Raw genomic sequence first — 20,684 nt, 5'->3', positions numbered from 1 at the left:
CTGAAACCTAAACCAAGATTTAAAAATTAGTTGGATTAACACCAATTCTGAAGATCATTTAATAATTTAAATTGTAAAAATTTATGTAGAGGAATGTTTTATTTTAATAAAGACAGTTTATTGACGAAAGACTAGTCACATGTCTAATTAATTTCATGGAAAACCTTTGGAGAATCAAAGATGATGCTCCAAGTACTCTACTCTGGACTGAGATTTTCAAGGAACTTCATGACTGACAGTTTAATTCTGGAACTAAGGGGAAAAATATTTGGAATATATGTCTTCTTTCTCTCATTACCTTTCAGTATAACTTGTTATGAAATAGGTTATACAGAGAAAGGATAAGAGATTTTAAAAACAAAAGAGTAAGGATGATGGAGGCAGTGACTTTCCTTTTATGTAAGTATTTCTTCTTATCTGAGGATGCTTTGAGAAGCATCCTACAGTGATCTTTTAACATGCAAATAGAGAGGTAGGTTTCCATGACTCTCTGGAAAAAGAATAGTCAATGATATTTTTAACATGAGCAGATCATATGCATGCCTTGCTTTTTCTTCTTTGCTATATTAAAACTTACTCTCACACTTCAGAGGTTTTATATTGATTGAAAGTGACTAGTACATCATAGCATTCCTTTGTGTCTGACAGCATGAGATTGTTGAACTCTTACTTGTTATATATATGAATGGCATAATTTGTTATTGATTAGTCACTTCCACATTTGGTTAGCTTCTTTTAAAGTCTTTTCCTAATTACAGGAACATGAAAAATTCTTAAAACAAGCTTACCTGCCTAATTTTTTCTAATCATAGTTTTGGTGCATAGTAGAGAAATAAGTGGGTTTTCAGGGATGTTCATATTAAAAGAAGATTAGCTTGATGTTATTGAATATAGAGAATTAAACAAAGCAGCCTGTAAAATTATGAATGAAAGAGGCAAATCTGTCCAGTGAAATCCACAAATGTCATTCACTTACTACCAAACCAATGAATTTCATACTGACCAAAGAGTATGAGCCCCGCACACCCTTATTCTGAAAACCAAACTGAAATAATAATATGGCAGGGAAAAGAAGAGGGAAAACCATGTTTATACCCACAAAAAAAAGATTCTATTCATCTTTTTGGAATACAGTTTAGTGCCTTTTATGGCAATATCCAGAACAATATTTTTACTTTTATTCATGCAGAGATGACAAGTAAGTGGTGGCGTAAAAGACAGTGGTATTCCAGAGAATTATTCGTTGGTTTATGTCTTGGGCCTTGTTCTTTACTCTATTTTGAAGTATTTATAATTTGGCTGATGACTTTTTGGTTCCTCAGAAATATTCAGCTCTATCATTATATCCATCAATAACTGCAGTTGAAAAGCAGTTTCAAGAAAAAATGGTTTTCATCATTTCTTTCTTTTCTCTTGTATTGAGCTATTGTCTTCCTTGTTTTCTCTGTATTTGGAAAGGCTCTTCCATTACTCATTTAAATTCAGCAAGGAGTAAGGATAGTTATATTAAGAAAAATTGATTGTGTGTTGTACTTGATGAGATGGCCATAATTTTATAGGGATAGTGATTTGTATAGTATGTGCCACAATGCTAATCTACAGGGAGTAGAAGTAGCAGTCAAAGGGCATGTGTAGACAAAATTGGCATTTAATTCACCCTAAGTTGAAGCAGTGTGTTTTTGAAAACCCCACTTCAATTTAGGGTGAAGTAAACCCCTAAGTTGTGTACACCTCTGTCTTACCTGCCTCTCCAGTGGCGGGGACAGGAGGGCAAGCTGCCAGTGGGTGGAGCGGTCCCTGAGCTGCAGGGGGACTTGGTGCTTCCCTCCGTGGCAGTGGTGGCCCCCTCCTAGGGTGGCACTCACCCGCAGGCACCCAGCTCAGGCAGTCCCAAGGGGCACCACAGCTGTGGAGGGAAGGACCATGTCTCTGTGCAGCTTAGGCAGGTAGGCAGGCTCCAGGGGAGCGGGGGGCGGAGATCAGGATCACTGCTTTCTTTTTTCCTTTGGTGGAGCCTGATTTCCTGGGCTGCTGCCAGGCTGCCTGCACAGGCTGTCTGCAGAGCCCCTGAGCTGCATGGAGCCTGGTGATTTGCTCTGCAGCTGTAGCATAGCAAACTAAAACTCCTCGGAGGTATTTTAGTTTGCTGTGCCACAAAGTCATTTAATGCGCATTAAACTGACAAATGTGCTACAGCAGCTGGAATTAACACGCAATATGCCACCAATGATTGCAAACACCAACACCATTAAAGCGGTGCAAAAGCATTTAACCTGCTTTAATATGTCGTGCACACGTCCCCTTCATTTCATTTATACACGGCCATAGTGACAGTTTAATATCATAGTAGGTCATTATGTATATCGCTCATTAGAGCAACACATGTTGCATTAAACATCCTAACTGATTTTTTTGGGTATATAAGCATTGCTGCCTTTTCTTATCTGAGTGTTTTATAAGGAAGTCTTGAACATTGCTAAAATATATATATTTTATATTCATACATATTTGAATTGTAGTTCTAAACCATAAGCAAAATATGGATGCTCTTAAGTTTTTTGCAGTCTAGACTTTGTTTCTAGACAGGAATTACCTCTCCAAGTTTCACACTTTCATTGCTCAGGATTTACTTCTTTAAAATTATTAGAAACAGCCTTTTCCCAGTATATCCTAAAGCAGTGGTCACCAACCAGTGGATCTTGATTCACCAGTAGATCTCAGAGCCTCTTGGAGTCGATATGAGGCTGCGGTAGGGAAATGAGTCCCCATGTGCGTGCATGTGCGTGCCCCAATGCAGCAGGTCAGTCCATGGGGGAGGGGAGGGGCTACATCAAGGCCCCTGCAGTGAGGGACAGTGCCGCAGAAGCAGAAGTGGGGGTAAGTTGAGTGGGACCCTGGCATAAGGTGGGACTTACCTGCTGGGGAGCCATGCCCCCAAATAATTTTTTCTCCCTCTGCCTTGATCTGCCCCACCTTTCCCTCCCCAGGGACTTATCTACTGTGCAGGGGTGGGGGAATCGGGAAGTGGCAGTGACACACGGTAGATCTTGGGTTGCTTTTAAATGCCAAAGGTGGTCTCCTACTTTAAAAGGTTGGAGACCACTGTCCTAGAGACTATAAGTGGAATTCACCACTATTGTTGGGACAACAGACACCTCTTAATTTTGCCAGAACTCAGTCTAACACTTCAAGAACATTGTAAATCAAATTAATTTTTCATAACTTAAATAAAGACTACTTCATATTGTTGTCTTTGGCAATCCCTTGATTTGAGGATGTTCTCTACTGTGGCTCATTGAAGGGTTTTGAAGGACTTAAGAGTCCAATCCTTCAGCCACAGATCCATCTGTAGAAGTTGCAGGTCTTTCCACATGGAAAAGTAGGCTGTAGACTAGGATTTCTCTTCTTTTCCTTCCCCTGCTCTCTCTTCTCTGCTTCAAGGGCAAGAAGCTTTATTTCAAAGCCAGCTTCCATTTGGTTGGCATTGCGGTGCCGTTGGAGTTGGTTAGCAGCCAGCTCCTCCCAGCTCTTGATGTCAGCATCCATTTTCTTGAGTTATGTCTTCAATGTGTCCTGGTAGCATTTCCTCTGGCTGCCACAAGATCTCAGCCCACAACTAAGCTGGGAACAGAGCACTTGTTTTTGGAGTCAAGATTTAGACATCCACACACAGTGTCTGGTCCAACAAAATTGGTGCTTGAGTATCACCAACTCAATGCTGGAAACACTGGCTTCATCAAGGATGCTGGCATGTGTATAGCAATCTTCCCATTTGATGTGAAAGATTTTCCAAAGACATTGTTAGTGATATCTCTCTCAAATCTTGGTGTGACAGTGGTAGGTCACTGATGTTTTACATTGGTAGAGAAGAGTGGGGATGATGACTGTTGTAGACCTGGATCTTGGTGTCTTTCCAGAGATTGTGATCAATAAAAACGCACGAAAGCAATTTCCTGAAGAATGTGCTTGTGCACTGGATTCTGCTGTGATGGTAGGGGCATACAAGACATATTGATCATGGTGTGAGAGGGTCCTGGGAGGTACGGTAAAGCACTGGTGGAGGGCGGGGGAATGCCAGTAGGTTCAGGAGATGGCCATTACATACCTGCAGATGCGTAGATGCTGGTAACAGAGTGATGTGTGCCACAGAGCACCAATCCAGGTTTAAAAGTACGTGCTCCATGCAAGTCGGCTGGTGCTCTTGGAGTGACGTCGCAAGCCTGTTCCCTGAGCCAACTAGAAAGGAGGAAGCAGGGCCATGCAGAGGGGGCGAACAGAGTTCTGTGGCTGCAAAGGACCCAGCGTAGCCAAAGCAAATGGGAAACACAGCTGGATCCACAATCTGAAAGCCTGAGGGGTTTCCAGCCATCCAGTGCACCCATCACTGTGGAGAGAGAGTCCATGTGGACCCCACCACCCAGGCTTAGGAAGGAATATGTGAGTCAGGCAGTCTCCATGACCCAGGGACCCAGGCATAGTGATTAGAAACAGTCGATATTGATTAGTGTTGCAAACTCATTAATGACTGTATGTACACGAAAGCTCATGAATTGACTAGGAGCTAGGAATTTGAGCACATATGAATTAACTGAAGTTTTGATTTGAAATCCCATTCATTGATTGAGGGACAGGACTTGATTTATGAAGATTGCGAATTGATTGAGAACTATGTTGATTTAGAAAAATCTGTGAATCAATTAGCCATTGGAATTTACTTGGACTATAAGTGAATTATTTGAAAGTGGCATTAAATTCAAAGTCCCTGAATTGATTAAGGACTGTATTGCCTTGTGATTTAAAAACCTGGTCCCTTTTATCTTGTGTTCTGGGCCATCATCACTATCCAGCTTCCAGTTGGTGTGTAGATGGGGTGAAGGGGAAGAGGAGCCCCAAGGTCATCCCCAATGTGAGCAGGCCCATGAGGGCTGTTACTAACACTCTAGGACCCTCATTATTATTAAAGATCAAGGCATGGCAGGAAAGTTAAGAGAAGCACCCCATGAGCAGAATGCTCTGAGGACAACATTATATAGGCTGGAGTGGGATTCAACCAGGGAGATGTCATCTCAAGCCTTAAGGCACCACCTGTTTTGGTGTAATTGCCCATACCTGTGTTCAATTCCTCATCAATGTTCACTCTCTGAGAGTGGTGGCTACTGAGGTAAAGGAAGTGCTCAACTACCTCTACTGTCTTCCCCTTGATGGTTATTTGAGGAGAGGGGTCACATTCATGGCTTAGAGAAGGCTGCTAGAGCAAGGTTCCTCAACTCATTGCTTGCGACCCAAAAGTGGGTTGCAAGCATATTTGAAAGGGTTGTGAGCAAGTCCCAGAAAAATGCAGGAAAGTGCATGTTTCCCCTTGCAGGGAGCTGCATGCCTGGGCTGGCAGCACCAGGACCCGTGCCCATCCTTATAAAGGTGGGGTGCCCAAGAAACGCTGCTCAGGGGGCATGAGGGGCCATGACTGGTAAGGCACAGGAGCCCCAGCCCAGGGTGGGGGGTGCCACAGGCCTCTCCTCGTCCTCCCTCCAGCTTATACCAGGGCTGGACTTGCTCTGCTGCCACCTACATAAGCCAGAGCTGCTGCAACCACTGCACTCCTGTCATGGTCCTGGAGGGCAGGGGACTGTGGCTTGGGAGTGAGGGCACTGACAAAGCCAAGAGGCTGCAAGTGAGGAGTGAGGGGCACCGGCAGGGTCAGGGGGCTGTGGGTTGGGACTGGCCGTCAATGTTTACAAATGGGTCCTGGTTGAGAACCACTGTGCTACAGCACCTTAGTTTTCTCAGTGTTTAGAGAGGGGCCCAAAGTTTTGTAGGCTTTTGCAAACTGGTCCAAAATGGTCTGGAGGTTTTTCCCTCAATGTGCGCAAGGATGGTACTGTTGTCAGCATATTGAAAGTCAAGGATGGTTGTTTTGAATATTTTGGTCTTCGAGTGAAAATGTCCCAGATTGAATAACTAAAGGATGGAACCAGATTTTCAATGTCAGTTCTGGAAGAGAGACAGTCCTTAATGAGAATCAGAATGACAGTCAAAAAATAGAGAAATAATTGGGGCATTGACTCTTCCTTGCTTGACCCCAATTTGATGACAAATGGATCTGCCTCCAGTCTGCTACAAAGAACGGTCACAGTCATCTGTTCTTGGAGAAGCCTCAGGACATTGATGTATTTTTTCTGGGCATCCAAATCTGGCAGTAGTTTCCACAAGGTTTCATGACTGATGTAGCCAAAGGCCTTAGGAAGACCAATGAAGGCCATATATAGGTCCCAATGTTGTTCACAACACTTTTCTTGGACCTGATGAGCAATGAAGATCATGTCAATTTCCCTGTGGAATGGTTTTTGAAAACACACTGAGATTCTCAGAACTTCCTCAACTAGTGGTAGAAGACAGTTTAGGAGGATGTGAGTGAGAAAGCTTCCTGCCATGGAAAGAAGGGTGATACCTTGATACTTCCCCCACATAGATTTTTCTCCTTTCTTGAAGATAGTCAAGATGTTAGCATTCTTCAGGTCTCCAGGAATGTCCTTATTTTTCCAAATTTGAAGAATAAATTCATAGAGTCTCAGTACCAGTTCATCACCACCAACCTTGAAGATTTCAGCACGTATGCCATACAGTCCAGTGGCCTTGTTGTTCTTGGTTTCTTTGCTAGGATAGGAGGATTGGTAAGGGATCCCCTTTCTGCATGTTGGGGGGAGGAATTCAATAGTGGCATTCATCACAGTTGTTTCATGGTTCAGGAGTGCATCAAAGTACTCTTTTCATCTAGCTTGGATAGATCTGTTGTCTTTGAGGAGCATTGAGCTATCCTGCAATAACAGGAAAGTAGGACCATGGGAAGTTGGACTATAGATAGCATGTCATGTTTGTCAGCACAGAGCTGAATCACCTTGGCTTTATCTTGCCATCGTTGATTTTTTATTTTCTGGATCCTCCTTTCATCCTTCTTCTGCTGAGATGAGGTGTCATCTCAGCATCTTCTTCTGCATTCCATGTATAGAAAGGATGAAAAACCATCAGCTCTAAGCTCAAAGCAGAAGTGAATTTTCTAAGTCCTGGTGTGTAATTCTTGATGTAGGAACTTCCCTGCTTACTATTTACTTGGCCTTACCTGCATGTAATAGTGTTTTACATTCCAGCAACACAGCTCACATAAACTTGTAGAACAATTGTTTTTTTGTTCATGGAGATACATGTCCGAACATGTGCCTATCTGTGTAGATCTCATATCAGGATTGTGATGCAAGAGAGATGGCAATGTTGTCACTTTCTAGTGGCACTGGCACATTTTGTTACAAACCCGTATGACAGTGTTTATCAACTTGATATAATACACTCCATTTCACTCATGTAATAACTGAATCTCTAGACAGGCAGGGAAGCCTAGGCATTAATGGCAGAACTTGATAATGTTGTAAACTCTCTTGAGCTAATGGTCTGACAAATTTATTTTAGGTGGTTTTCCCTTCACATATCATTATTAGGTTACTGCTGACTAACTCAAACAAAGGAACTGCTTGTTCATTGTTAAAGTTTGTCACTGAAGTTGAAGTTTGTCTGAACCAAAGAAGGAAAAAGTTATAATTTCCTCACCTAAATCACAAAATGCTCCAAGAAAATTCATATTCCCACAATATGCCAGCAATGTTCTCTCTCATGGTTCTATTTTCCTGTGAGATGGAAAAGTTAATACTTTAAATGTGGGAAAAACATCAGGTGAACAACACATTAGAACTAAAAAGTTTTTCTATCTTTGCAAACAATAAATAAATGTTAACATTTGCTTAAGGGCACAACAGGAAATTGATAAATGCCTGATCCAAGGAAGTTCATCTATGATTCCTTGAACTAATAGAAATGGGCTGAAAACTATTGAAATACCACATATGTGGATCTAACTGTAAATCAGAAGTGCTTTGTTATAAGATTAATATATAACCATACCAAAAATGAAGTACAAAATACAATATAATTAAGAAATCAATTAAAAATTTGGCAGTTCTAAGTAGTTGCATAAAACAAAATGGGGGAAAGCAAACTGTGAGATTCAGTTTGTGAATAGTTCCACTGAGGAACTGCTCAGAAGCAAGCCCTATTCCTTTAACCTGCAAATCTATTTAAAGGACAGCAGTATGGTAGCAGTCAACACAGTGAACTCCTCATTTTGTCTGTCTGGAGATGGTGACAACTAGAGGGCTGGTCTGATTCATGCTTCATCAGAATATTTGTTATTTTCATTAAGAATATGATCCACAGATTTTGCCCTGATTCTTGTATATAAGAAAGACCTAAAGTTTTGCATACATATAGCTACTTAGATTACGTTTTCATTATGCAAGAAGATCAAAGTAATCTAAATAAATGAAAAATAAAAGTGCTTGTCATTTTTGTGTGTCAGTGGCTGTTCTGAATCTCATTATTGGAAGTCTCTTAAAATTGATTAGATTTTTATTTACTACAGTAATGTAATACACCTTTAAAATTCAGCTAGCATAAGGCCGAATTCTGCCCTCTATCTTACTAGTATAAATATGGATTACCTCTACCAAAATCTCTTTTAGGTTGACATTAGTGCAGATAGGAGCATAATTTGATCCTGAGTTCCTTAGCCCTTTTCTATCATACAGATACTGTTTTGGATCCAAATTTATTTCAAGACTGTTGTAGAGTCTTTAATGTTAACATGTTCTGATGGCTATTAGTAATTGAAACAGATTTGTTCCAGATTCAGACAAGCCTCTACAATGTAAAAGTGTTATTGTTAAAATGCTGAGGCTAATAAAAAAATCCACTATGTGTTGTCTTCCAGTTAGACTTAATTAGAAGAATTATCTTTTCAGCCAGCATGCACACTTTAACTGCAATGTATCATAGAATATTCTCATTGAGAGAAGGCAAACAGGCCAAATTCTCCTGTACTTCACACCATTGTACTCAAGTAGAGTATTTAATGTTATATGCTGCACTGTTACTGTGGGGAGATCTGCTTCCATTAACATAGTTAAAAGTCTTTTGGGGCTTCACTCAGAAATCCACAGGTCCAGGTAAATTTAAAATAACTAGGTTTTAAACACTACCTTCATGCTGAAACAGGGTCTAAGCCACAGTTCAGCAACATTTTTGGCCAGAGTGCTGAAAACACTCCAGCCCTGACCCACGCCTTGACTTGGCATGCCAGAGGCAGACCGCAGGGGAGCTGCAAAAGACTGGATCCTTGTTGCTGGAAGTGGCTGCATGTGTGCCTCCAGACACAGGGCAGGGGAGGGTCCAGAATTTCGCTGCTCCAGCCCCTTCCCTGTCCTGTGCCCTGAGACGTGCATGCAATTGCTGCTGATACAGAGCCAGTGCCAGGGCTCCAGAGCCCAGTGTAGCTGTTTGCAGCCTGTTGCAGCTGCCCAGAGCATGGCCTCTCTGTGGCAGGCAGCCAAGAGACTAAGAACAGCTACACCAGGTTCTGGAGCCCCAGCCAGGCTCTGTGGTGGTGGTAGGTACACACGCACCTCTGGGCAGATGGGGGGCAGGGGTCTAGGGCAGCACAACCTTGGGCCCTCCCTGCTCTCTGCCAGGAAGCACGCATGCAGCTGCTGCCACAGACCCCAGCCAGGGGCTCTGGAGCCTGGTGCAGCTGTTTGCAGCCTCCCAGCTGCATACCACAGCCAGCCTGATCTCTGGCTGGCAGGCTGCAAACAGCTGCAGTGAGCTCCAGAGTGCCGACACCAATCCCATGGCAGTGGCAGCTGCGTGCGCACCTCCGGGCAGATGGCGGGAGAGGCGTCAGGATTGCATTGCCCCAGGCCCATTCTCTGCTATCTACCTGGAGGCGTGTATGCACCCGCTGCCACCATGGAGCCCAGTGCAGCTGTTTGCAGCTTCCAGGCTGCAGCTGCCAGTGCTCAGGCCAGCTGTGGCACGCTGAACAAAATGGCCATGCTCGCTATGCTCTCACATGCACACCAGGGGTTGCTGACCCCTGGTCTAAGCAATCTTTTTTTTTTTTTTAAATATTCCTTTACATTTATCGTCCTCTGTCAAATAAAACCTATACTAAAGGCTAATTAGCATATCCTTTTTCAGAAGGAATGCCTTTAAATGATCACAAGGTTTCTGTTATAATTTTCTTTGGCCTTTTGCTGTAAATATTTTCTGTCATGCTACTGGTTTTTGCTAGTTTCTTAGTAAAGGTTACACAGTTATGTTCCACAATACATTTTTAAACGGCTTATATTTACTCAATAAGCTATACTGATCCCTTCTGGTGTGGACTGCAGCCCTGACACTTGAGCCTGTGATTCCCATCAGAATTCACAGACTAATGCCCTCGTCTTGCAAAGGATGTATGATGTGTGTGTCCATTCTAATCAAGGGCTAGAAGGGTTTGCCAGTAGTCATCCCAGCACAGGGGTGGACTGTGGTAGTGCTGACAAGACATTTTTGGGCCTTACCACCTGGGACGCTTAACACTTATTTTATTCAGATCATAGGAAGCATTACTGTGTTGTATTAAAAGTTTGAATGTTTTTCTGTGCAGTCATGAGGTAATGTTTACTACATTCTCTAATATAATCTTTGCACAGCTTGCTAATTCTTGGTCCTTGCCCATTACCAGACCAGGGCTGGTTGAAGACTCCAGGGTGGCGTAAGGGCTGGGACCCATAATCAGCTAATTGTTCATCCCAGCCCTGGCACCATACCAGAGCCAGCTGGAGTCTCTGGTGCTGTATGGGGGCTGGACCTGACAATGGGGACTTGATAAGCAGAGGGGTTCCTGGCAGATATTGCACCTGAGTGAAGACTGAAATTGCTTGTATTATCTTCATGGAGCATTCTGCTCATAGCTGAATACGTTACTTAATAGTGTCTGGAGGTGGACATCTGAAGATACTCCTTGCACAAACCATGCTAACTTTGCTAGATACAGTCACACTTAGTACATGTTTTACTGTATGAGTGCATGGAAGTTCAAGTTTTAAGTGCAGTTAATATATCCGAAGTGTCCAGGGTGATAAGAACCTTACAATATCCAAAGTTTAGTTTCACATTTATTTTGTTCATGTTTTGATTCTGCACATTTTTCCTCCTTTCCAAATGGTTGTTTTCATCTCCTCCTAACTTACTCCTATATACAGTCTTTCTGTTGCAACTTTATTCTCTTTGCCCTTCATCCTCCCCGTTAGACTTTCTCCTTCCCTCTTCTCTCAATATGGCCCTTTTTCATGCTCCTTTTACTTCATTCCCTTCCATTTTCCTTGCTCATATTAGCAGCCCGCACTACACACACTCTCTCTCTCTCTTTCTTAATTTAAAACAGAAAACTAAACAAATGAAGCTACTTGTCATCATGCATGCTCTGTTAATAAGTAATATCGTTCTTTCTCACATTTCATCTATCTTCTCTATTTTGGAAGGTTTTTACTGGACAAAGAATAGTCTTTTTATCATATGTTTGTAAAATTCCTAGCACAGTGAGGCCCATATCTGGATATGGAGCATACAGGCACCACTCAAATATAATGAATTATTACTATTCTTTGTTATACGTTAGTCCATCATTGTAAACTTTTATACAAATTAAAGATTTATAATGTCAGACTGAAATTGGTCTAAAAATATTTAGATGATAAACTGAAATGCTTGCAAAAGATTTACTGCAGTCTGCTTTAGTATGTTTTTCAAAGGCACATATGACTATATATGATAATTTATTATAAAAATTTAGACTGCAGAGTCAAAATACAATGCATAGTATAGACTAGTATGTATATAAACCAGAAAATCAGGAGTCTTTAAAAATGGGTGCTTTAACCAAATAATCGCTATGATTACTACTGAAGGATTTAATGTTTTTCAGTGTGGTTGAATGGCTGAACTGAAAACAAAATGTGATTTGTAAAATGAGAGCACTAAAAATGTTTGTCTGGCTAGGAACAGACATTGCATTTGTCCCTGTGGCAAGTTGTCCTTGAGTTTGTCCCAGAACAGGAATATCCCTGGATTAGCGTGTACGTGTATCATCCTTCTAATCAGGTTTAGTGGTGGCTATATGCACTAGTACTTTTCTGCCATTACTTCAATGTTGATATCCCAAGATAACTGTTTAGATGCACTTTATGACACTCTGGGATAAACTATTACTGCCTCTTGTCATTGGGTGTTATTAGTGTTGTCGTTGTTCTCATAAGGTATTACTGATGTGTCGTTAGTGTTGAAGTCTCAGGAACTGTAGTGTTGGGAAAAATCAGAGCCAGGAGATCCTGACACCAGTTTTGTCTTAAAAACAACCACAGGCTTGGTTTAGTGGCAAAGATTCAGCCAAGTTTATTGTTTACATAAGCACAGCACTGATGCATTTTGGACTGTCAAATACATCAGGCCAGGCGTTAAGGCGTTTCTATCTGTGACAAGGTAGTCAACACAACACAATGTAGGCTCCCCTTGACCGCTGCAAAGTTCTCATACTTTCCAAACCTCCTTTTACGCGATGATCAAAATTAATTACATATTGCATTCCATCTGTATCTTGAATGTCTCTTGAATGTCTCAAACCATGGGTTTGTTTCACATCCTGGCCCTTATGTTCCTGTTCCAATCTTATCATGCAGGTACTGGACTGTCCTACATCTTGAACAGCCATTTCCCCCTCCCATCTCTTGGCAGGAGTGCACATCTGGGCCACATGCAAAGTTACATAAGGAGTTTGTGCATTGGCTAGGACTGCTTTGGCCAGTGCTTTAGCAAAGCCTTTGTGTGAAAAGTATGTACAAGTTTCCCCAGATTTATGCGGGGTCTTTATATTTGGATTTGCTCTTATGCAATGAACATATTTAGAACCATAATTTATTACATGTAAGGTAAATTTGCTCTTATGTAATCGTCATAGACATTCCCCCACCCCCCTAAGCAGGTAAATCAGGGCACGGTGCAGCCCAGCAGCTACAGGGAGCTGACATCGGCCACTCCTGGGACAGCTGCAGCAGGAGCTGGGGTGAGTGGGGACAGGCAGAGCCCCGGGGGGGGTTGGGGCATGGTGCAGCCCAGTGGCTGCAGGCATCTAGTGCTGGCAGCTCCCAGGACTGCTGCAGCTGGGACTTGGGTGAGTGCTGCACCCCACGCCGCTTGGGGCTCTGCTTGTCCTCACTCTCCTCAGCCATGCTGGAGCGGCCCCGGGAGCAGCTGACACAGAAACCTATCCCTATTCCTTACATTATAAAGTGGGTTTGCTTTATTCAAATTCGATTTATGCGGCATTCTTCAGGAACGCATGTACCACATCAATTGAGGGAAATCTTTATTGATCAGTGCTCCAGCGAGGCCTACCTCTTACTCTGTGAATCTTTTTAAGGTTTATCTATCTTGGGACTGATATAAAAATCGCGGTTCGTTTCTTTGGAGGCTCACGAATAATAATTCCTCAGGCACACATTGTTAGTAACACAAAGGATATATTTGCAAATAGGGTCAGAGTGAAGACAAAAGACCACTCTGCCCGCGAGGAAAACTCTCAGCCGGCTTTTATCCCCCCTCTCCTGGGCACGTGTGCAGAAACAGGAACTCTTACAACTCATTTCCGGTTCTTACAAACATACATGAAATGACGTCACGTCATCCGTCGCATGTGCATTATAATTAACTACTTAAGTATGTGGGGCGGATAGGCATATATGCATTAGCTAATTACGCATGCTTAGAAAGCTCTCCAGGTTACCAAAAGTTCAAACCCCTCTCTCCTCCAAGGACACAGCCAATTAAATCACAGTTTCTGTAATCTACAAGAGTAGAGGCAGAGGAGTTTGAAGGTATGTGTGATTTAGTGTTACAAAGAGATAGTAAATTAGCGCGATGTCCTTGGTGGTGTTTCTCCTTATCAGGTACGAGATACAAACTGTGCAGTTCTAACAACACTCTATTCATTATACATTTTTAATAATATTTCTAACAGGACAACAGACATAGATGTCTTAATGATTGCAATTTGTCTTGAGTTAAAATGGTTTATCCTGAGACAAATGCGTTGTCTGTTTGTAGCCTCTCAGACCCAGCTGTATCAGCCTTGCAAACAAAAATGTAATTCATTAAAGCAGAGATTTGTACAATAAATAAGAAGTGTTAGAGTGACCCACACTTACCAATTAGCCTAGTCCCCCTTTTCAACAAAAACTTTATCATGCTGGCTAATTAAACTCAATTATATGTAAGGATCTTATTGTGGACAAAAATCTGTTAATGTCTTTGTGTACATATTTCCTTAAAGTTATTGTGATATAAAAAGTATTAAGAAATATAAGTTGATTGATACTAATAAATTATTCTAAACATTAGGATGATCTATCTCAGGGTGCTGCAATATTGATTCAAAATGTGGCCAAATTCTCTCTATACAGACAACAATCACTAAATTTCATTTGAATAAATATTCTTTTTTCTTGCCAAACAAGGTTCTTTGGGTAAATCAGATATATTTTTTCATTACTATTTGGAACATCATATAGGAAGCACTAGAGATAGGGAGATGTACTTAAAAGTTAAACAAACATCCTTGTGTGTCTAAATATGTACACTCCTCAGAATGACCGGTTCTCATGAGGACAAATGTTTAACTGGCTAACCTGTGTCATGATGTGTAAATCCCACTATTATCACAGCAAAGCACGAACATTAGTTTTATCTACTGGTTATACAGAGACATAACTAAGCACAGAAGGAATCTGAGACAATTGGGCAGCAGCACTAAGATTTTATAAAAAGTTATTTTTACACAGGAACATAGGGCTGGAAGGGCCTGCCTGGGTCATTTTTAAAAGAAGGCAAAGTCATAATCACAGGTCTTGATAAATAGCCTCTGATGGAATAAAAACAAGCTGTTCTTTTTCAGTTATATAACCCACAGAGGATGCAAAATGCTCATTTCATTACTGGAGAAAATATATTTGAAATAGAAAAAAGCCTTTGAATCCCAAGGGCCTTACAGAATTAAAGGGTATTTGTTTCCCATGAGTTAAAGAACAACTTGAAATCTAGTTGACTGCCAGAGTTCAGATTTAAACGCCTACATTTAAATTGCCCTGGAAAAAAAAGCAGAGGAGGTAGTTCTCCATGTGACTCCATTAACATGTACACATGACAAAAATGTCACTCTGTGGCATAATGGCATCACAGTATACATGTGTAAGACTTTTGGGAGTTTTAAATAACTTTGCATTGTTGCAAACTAAACTACATCTGGATGTACTTTAGTTTGCAGTGATGCAAATTGCAAGGATGCAGCTGTCAGCTTGCTCCCTCAGCTATGGGAGAGGCGAGCAGGCTCCACAGGAAATAATGATTGGGCCCCTTGCCGGTTGTGCTTGAAAGGTGGGTCCTGCAGCCAGCAGAATGGCTGGGGTCACCCAAGCTTGCTCCTGGAGCAGCACAGGAAGGCAGCAGGAGGGTGGCTGGGTTTGTTGGCAGCTGGAGAAGGTGGCAGGGACAGTGCACGGGGTGCTGGAAATCCGGGCGGGCTGCTAGCTGGCCAGGTGCTGCCTCAGCTCAGAGGTGCTCAATCCAAGACTTCCTCAAGCCCAGCCAGGCTTCCAGCACCCTGTGCACCATCCCCACCACCTTCTCTGGCCACCAGCAAACCTATCTGCCTTCCTGGTGCCTTCCCATAGTACCCCAGGGGCAATTCAGCCCACTCCTGGGCAGTCCCAGGTATCCTGCCGGCCACAGGATCCTGTTTTCAAGCAGCAGCAGTGAGAACCGGTCCTTGTACCCTCCCTTCCCCCTCCCACCCTGCAGCTGAGGGGTGAGCTGCCAGTAGGCTGAGCGGCCCCTGAGCTGTAAAAGAGCCCCAGTCCTTCTGTCTGTGGCAGCAGCACCCCAGGACTGCCCAGGCAGGCTGCGAGCAGTCTAGGGGTGGCCCCAACTCAGAGGCAGCATCCAGCCTGATTCAACTCTTCCCAAGCCTGCCTGCTGGAAGCCTACCAGGTGTTGCTCCCCAGGCAGGCTCAGGGAAGAGTTGGACCTGGCCAGGTGCTGTGTGTGAGCTGGGGCAGCCCAGAGTCCACTAGCAGCCCACTGGGTGACCCAGATGGTGCTGCTGCTGTGGAGGGAAGGACTCCCCCCCGCCCCAGTTCAGGGGTGTTTTGACTCGCCAGCAGTTTGTCCCCCAGGCGTGGGGGTGGAGGAGGCTCTGCAACAGCAAGGATTGGGCCCCTTGCCACTTCTGCTTGAAAGCAGGGTCCTGTGGCCAGCAGGATGGCTGGGGCCGCCTCTAAATGGGCTGGCTTGGCCCAGGAGCAGTGCAGAGAGGCGGCAGGAGAGTGGCTGGGGGACCTGGTGGCAGGAGAAGGCAGCAGGGATGGCATGCAAGGCGTTGGAAGCCCAGGTGTTTTTGTGGAGAAGTTGGACCCGGCACCTCTGAGCTGGAGCAGCACCTGGCCTGCTAGCAGTCTGCCTGGGTGGTCCCACAGCGCGTTGCCACTGCAGAGGGAAGAGCCAGGACCCCCAGCAGCTCAGTGCCCGCTTGGTCCTCAGGCAGCTCACCCTCCGGCTGTGGGCAGGCTCCGGCTCTGACAAAAGGATTAGGCCCCTCGCTGTAATGTGATGAAAGCATTTTAACTGTTTAGTCCTCAGGGTTTTATTCTATGCCTCACTCACCATTTCAGTTCAGGGGGCATAGAATAAAACCTTGGAGATTAAATCCTTGTCATATGCACAAGTGCTCGGGGAGGCCAGAAAAGATATTATTTCCTGATGAGTCATTTGACCAGATTTCTGGGGTCCATCAATTTCTTCCACTCATGTATTACCCCCAAATAACTCTTTCAAAAAGAAGTGTGCAAATTATAGATGTACTAATATCTTTGATTATATTTAGAAAATGAATAACATATCTAGTAAACTTCTAAAGGCACCACCATTGAGTAGGGAAGAAATAATCCTGATGCCATAAGATGAAACAGAGCATCTGATTATAGCATTGCAGCACACAATATCATATACTGGTGACTTTTCATCATCTTTTGCTTGATTTAGGGTATTCTCTCTCCTTTAGGTTTATACACTATGGATGAGGTGCATCCATGTTCCTTTAAAAACCATTCTGGAGCAAGCAGCTCTTTTAGAATGCATTAAGGAATCATTTGCAGACCATGTGGGTCCCATGAGTCAACTTCCTCACAGCATTTATCAGATGTTTCTTCTTTCTCCTCTCCCACTTTTTCCCTATCTTTTGCTCTTCTTTTTGTTTTTTCCCCATCCCCTTTACATTCCTAATCTTTGTCTTTCTTTTCTTCCGTTGTTAATGGTAAACTCAACATTCAGAAAACAGAAAATAAAAGCAAGAGAAGATTCATGCAAAAGCTAGAAGAGTAAAATAAAAAAGTACATATTTAGATAGTAAAACTATTCTAGCTACGTGAACAGTGCACTCAGACCCTGCCCCCAACTTGTAATAATCACTCTAATTTTTTTTAATGAATTTGCCTCAGTTACCCTTATCATGTTTTGTGTTTACATTCCATAAACATTTGTTTCCACAAATGTTCTGAAAAAAGTGATTTTCAGAGTTGTGTACGTCACAGGAAAGACATTGTAAACTTATACGTGTATTAATTAATTCCAGAAATGCATGTAATATCAGTAGCTTGCCATGGTCACGTCAGAAGACTGAGGCAATAAATTGTATAGGAACAATCACAATCATCAATGCTAAAATAGTGAATATCACATACTAAGTATTCACACACAACTTTTTCTTAGAACTTTTCCACTAACCAAGCAGTAAATCACTTGCTACTCATATGACATCTGATGAAAATTACAAATCCCATTTTTTCTGTATTATGTAATTAATGTAAAATGATGAGCTGGAGTCTGACCTCTATTATTGGGTATAAATTTGGACTAATCCATTGGGCTAGGGACAGACATTACACATAAACCGGTTTAAGTGGTCAGACACTGGTCTTAACCTGTAACAGAACAGATGTTCAGTGCATATAAATCCATTTGAAAATGACTGAAACCAGTTTGAGATAAACCTGGATGAATGTAGTATCAGACTTAACTGATTTGGCTGAAACTGGTCTATACAATGTCTGTCCCAGACCCCTTGCTGGTTTAAGATAAATCAGAGTCCCCCAGCTTCCCAGCATGCTCTCAGGCTGGGCAAGGCTCTCTGTTGCACAGCAGGGCTGGCTTCTCCCCTTCACTGCCTCACTGAAGCCCGGCAGTCTCTGCAGGCATCTGCCTGGCTTCTGCTCCCCAGCTTTCCTCCCTACTCTGTGCTAAGCAGGCATTCCCCCATTCCTCACAGACACTTCAGCATTAATTAGCAAACCACAGGCTGGCTACAGCCTGTGCTGTGGGAGATGACAGAGGAAGACAGGCTTTTTGGAGCAATTCAACAGGTAGCTTAATGTCTTTCCTCAGAAAAGCTGTTTAAGAGCTGTTTGCTTTCCCCCTTCCCATCACCACTTCCTGCTAAGCTGAAATTTCTCCCTGCCCTCTGCCTTGCAGAGAATGTATCTGTATTAGCTAGCAGACCACTGCTGGGTCCATGCTGAATCAACAAGCAGAATCAACAGGTAGCTGGTAATGTCCCTCTGTTTTCTTAATGGGGTGATAAACACTGAGACAGGGGTGACACTCTTATCAGCCTCCTCACCCCATCTTGCTTGCCTGTCAGCTTGGTGCAGACAGTATACAGAAACAGGGAGGGAGATTGAAAAGCTCCATATCATCAACAGATGCATGCACTGCACACCCCACCTTTGCCTCAGTGCTGGCTGGGGGCTGGCAACACTCCTGCCCCTTGAGCAGCAAGCTGGGAAAAGTTGGGGACTGCAGGCAGGTGGGGGGTTTACACCCTTCCCTAATCAAAGCCCTGCTGTAACCTGGCCACAGCCTCCTTAGCTCAGCTCTGCAAGGGAAAGGAGGGCTGCTCCAGCACCCCCAGCTTTCACCTGAACCACTCACTGCAGGCATGTGCCTAAATTTCCTCAGTCCGGAGAGATTGTCTGTATGGTTGGAAACTGGTTCAGTCTAGCCAGGTTAGACTAACCTGTAAAGGTTGAATCAATTCAGGCTCAGGCTTTTTTAATGTCTGTCCCGAGCCATTGGGCCTGATTCTAAGGTACACAGAAGACCTTTTACATTGCTCTGATAGTGCAAGAGAATGTTATTTCCACTTTTTTGGCCTCTTTTACACATGCAAAGCAGTATAAAGAAGCCTCAATGTCACTGAAAATAAGGTCCATTGACTATAACAGAGCTATAGCTTTTATCTAGATGAAGTGATGATTTGAATCTGGCACTATGACTCCCTATCACAAAGCAATATCCTACTATGGATCAGAATCTTACAAAAAGCATCTAGAATTTGTAATGGGCACATTAGCTATTTTAAAATGTGTTTATAACCAAAAATTCTGTAGTGGATGTCAAAAAAAAATTGGAAAGGGGGGGGGGAAAAACCCTTATTTCTACAAGTTGGAATAATGTTTTTTAAAATGTTCCTTCACTCCAAAGAGTTTCTGTCATCACTGTTGTATTAGTCTCTTTAAAAAACAACATCTTTACTTTGCAAGGACAGATGGACAGAGAGGCATGGTGAGTGCTTTATTGGCTATATGCCATTTTTTCTAAAAGGCTGGTAGCTTACCTGATGTGTGCAGGCCAGTTGCTAGGTTGCAGTGGATTTCTGTGTTCTCCTTTCACCAGGAGGTGAGAGTCTGCAAGTGTGCTCTTTTAGTAAACTTGTCCTTTTTTGTTCTGCTGGCTTTGCAGATAACAGTCAGGGAGATTATCTTAGTAACAGTTGTTTCCTAACCGGCTGTAAAAGTAATTGATAGCTATTTATTTTGTCATATTAGAACCTAACATTTTAACTGGCAAGCCAGCTCACTAAAGAATGACTCCTTTTCAGTCTGATTCCCGTGTCAGCAGAAGTTCCACTATCTTTTCAGCCTGGATCCTCCCATGACCTCATTATAAGGCAAATTCATTTTAATGCCTGAATGAAAATTACCCAAGAGAGGCTTCAAAGTGCAAAACCTTAAGTGATCTTTCCGCTTAATCCGACTTCCCTTCATCCAAAAGAACATGCTCTACGTGACTTATAGTCACACACAGTCCCATCAGTTGGGATCAGGGTTTCCCCCAAGACTGAAAGTTGTTAAATACATTCTAGGTTACATTTTCTGAATTTGAAAAACTTAATAGCTAGTTTAAGACAAGATGCTGCAGAGGAGAGAATAAGAAGTGGTAGTAAAGGGGAGGGGAGGAGAAGGTCACATAGTTTTGTGCATTATTGGTACATTTGAATACCTTTTTTCAGTCTGCAGCACAAGGGAGATACAAGATTAGAAACTAACAGTTGATTTTTGCCGTATGAAGTTTTCTGACTTAAGAATCACATTGCCAGAATGCTACAAAGAATGTGCAGTAGACAGATGCAGCAACATCTACCACATACATTATTTAAGTTATTTATTAATTCACTGGAAGGACCATATCGAGGGTTCACTGAGGGAAAAGTCCATGAGATTAATTCTCCTCTCTTCTTGGCAGGGCTGGTACTACTCCCTGTCATTAAGTTTGCTAAACCGTTCTCATTTGCTCTCTTATTTTACATTGCTTACAACTTTATAAAATTTTGACTTATTGGCTGAAAGCTTTTCTGCGGGGGGTGACCACTTCAG

General features: G+C 42.8%; 1 protein-coding gene across 2 annotated transcripts in view; it reads left to right on the top strand.

The window, feature by feature from the left end:
- SLC16A12 (solute carrier family 16 member 12) overlaps nt 1-20,684 on the top strand; it is a 79,483-nt gene that overhangs the window by 19,586 nt on the left and 39,213 nt on the right. The window lies entirely within an intron of this gene.

The sequence above is a fragment of the Crocodylus siamensis genome, chromosome 7 (genome assembly GCF_052110815.1).
Source record: "Crocodylus siamensis isolate JL-2025a chromosome 7, ASM5211081v1, whole genome shotgun sequence".
Classification (NCBI taxonomy): Eukaryota; Metazoa; Chordata; order Crocodylia; family Crocodylidae; genus Crocodylus; species Crocodylus siamensis.
The sequence above is the reverse complement of the archived record's forward strand: the minus strand, read 5'-3'. Positions and strand labels throughout refer to the sequence as shown.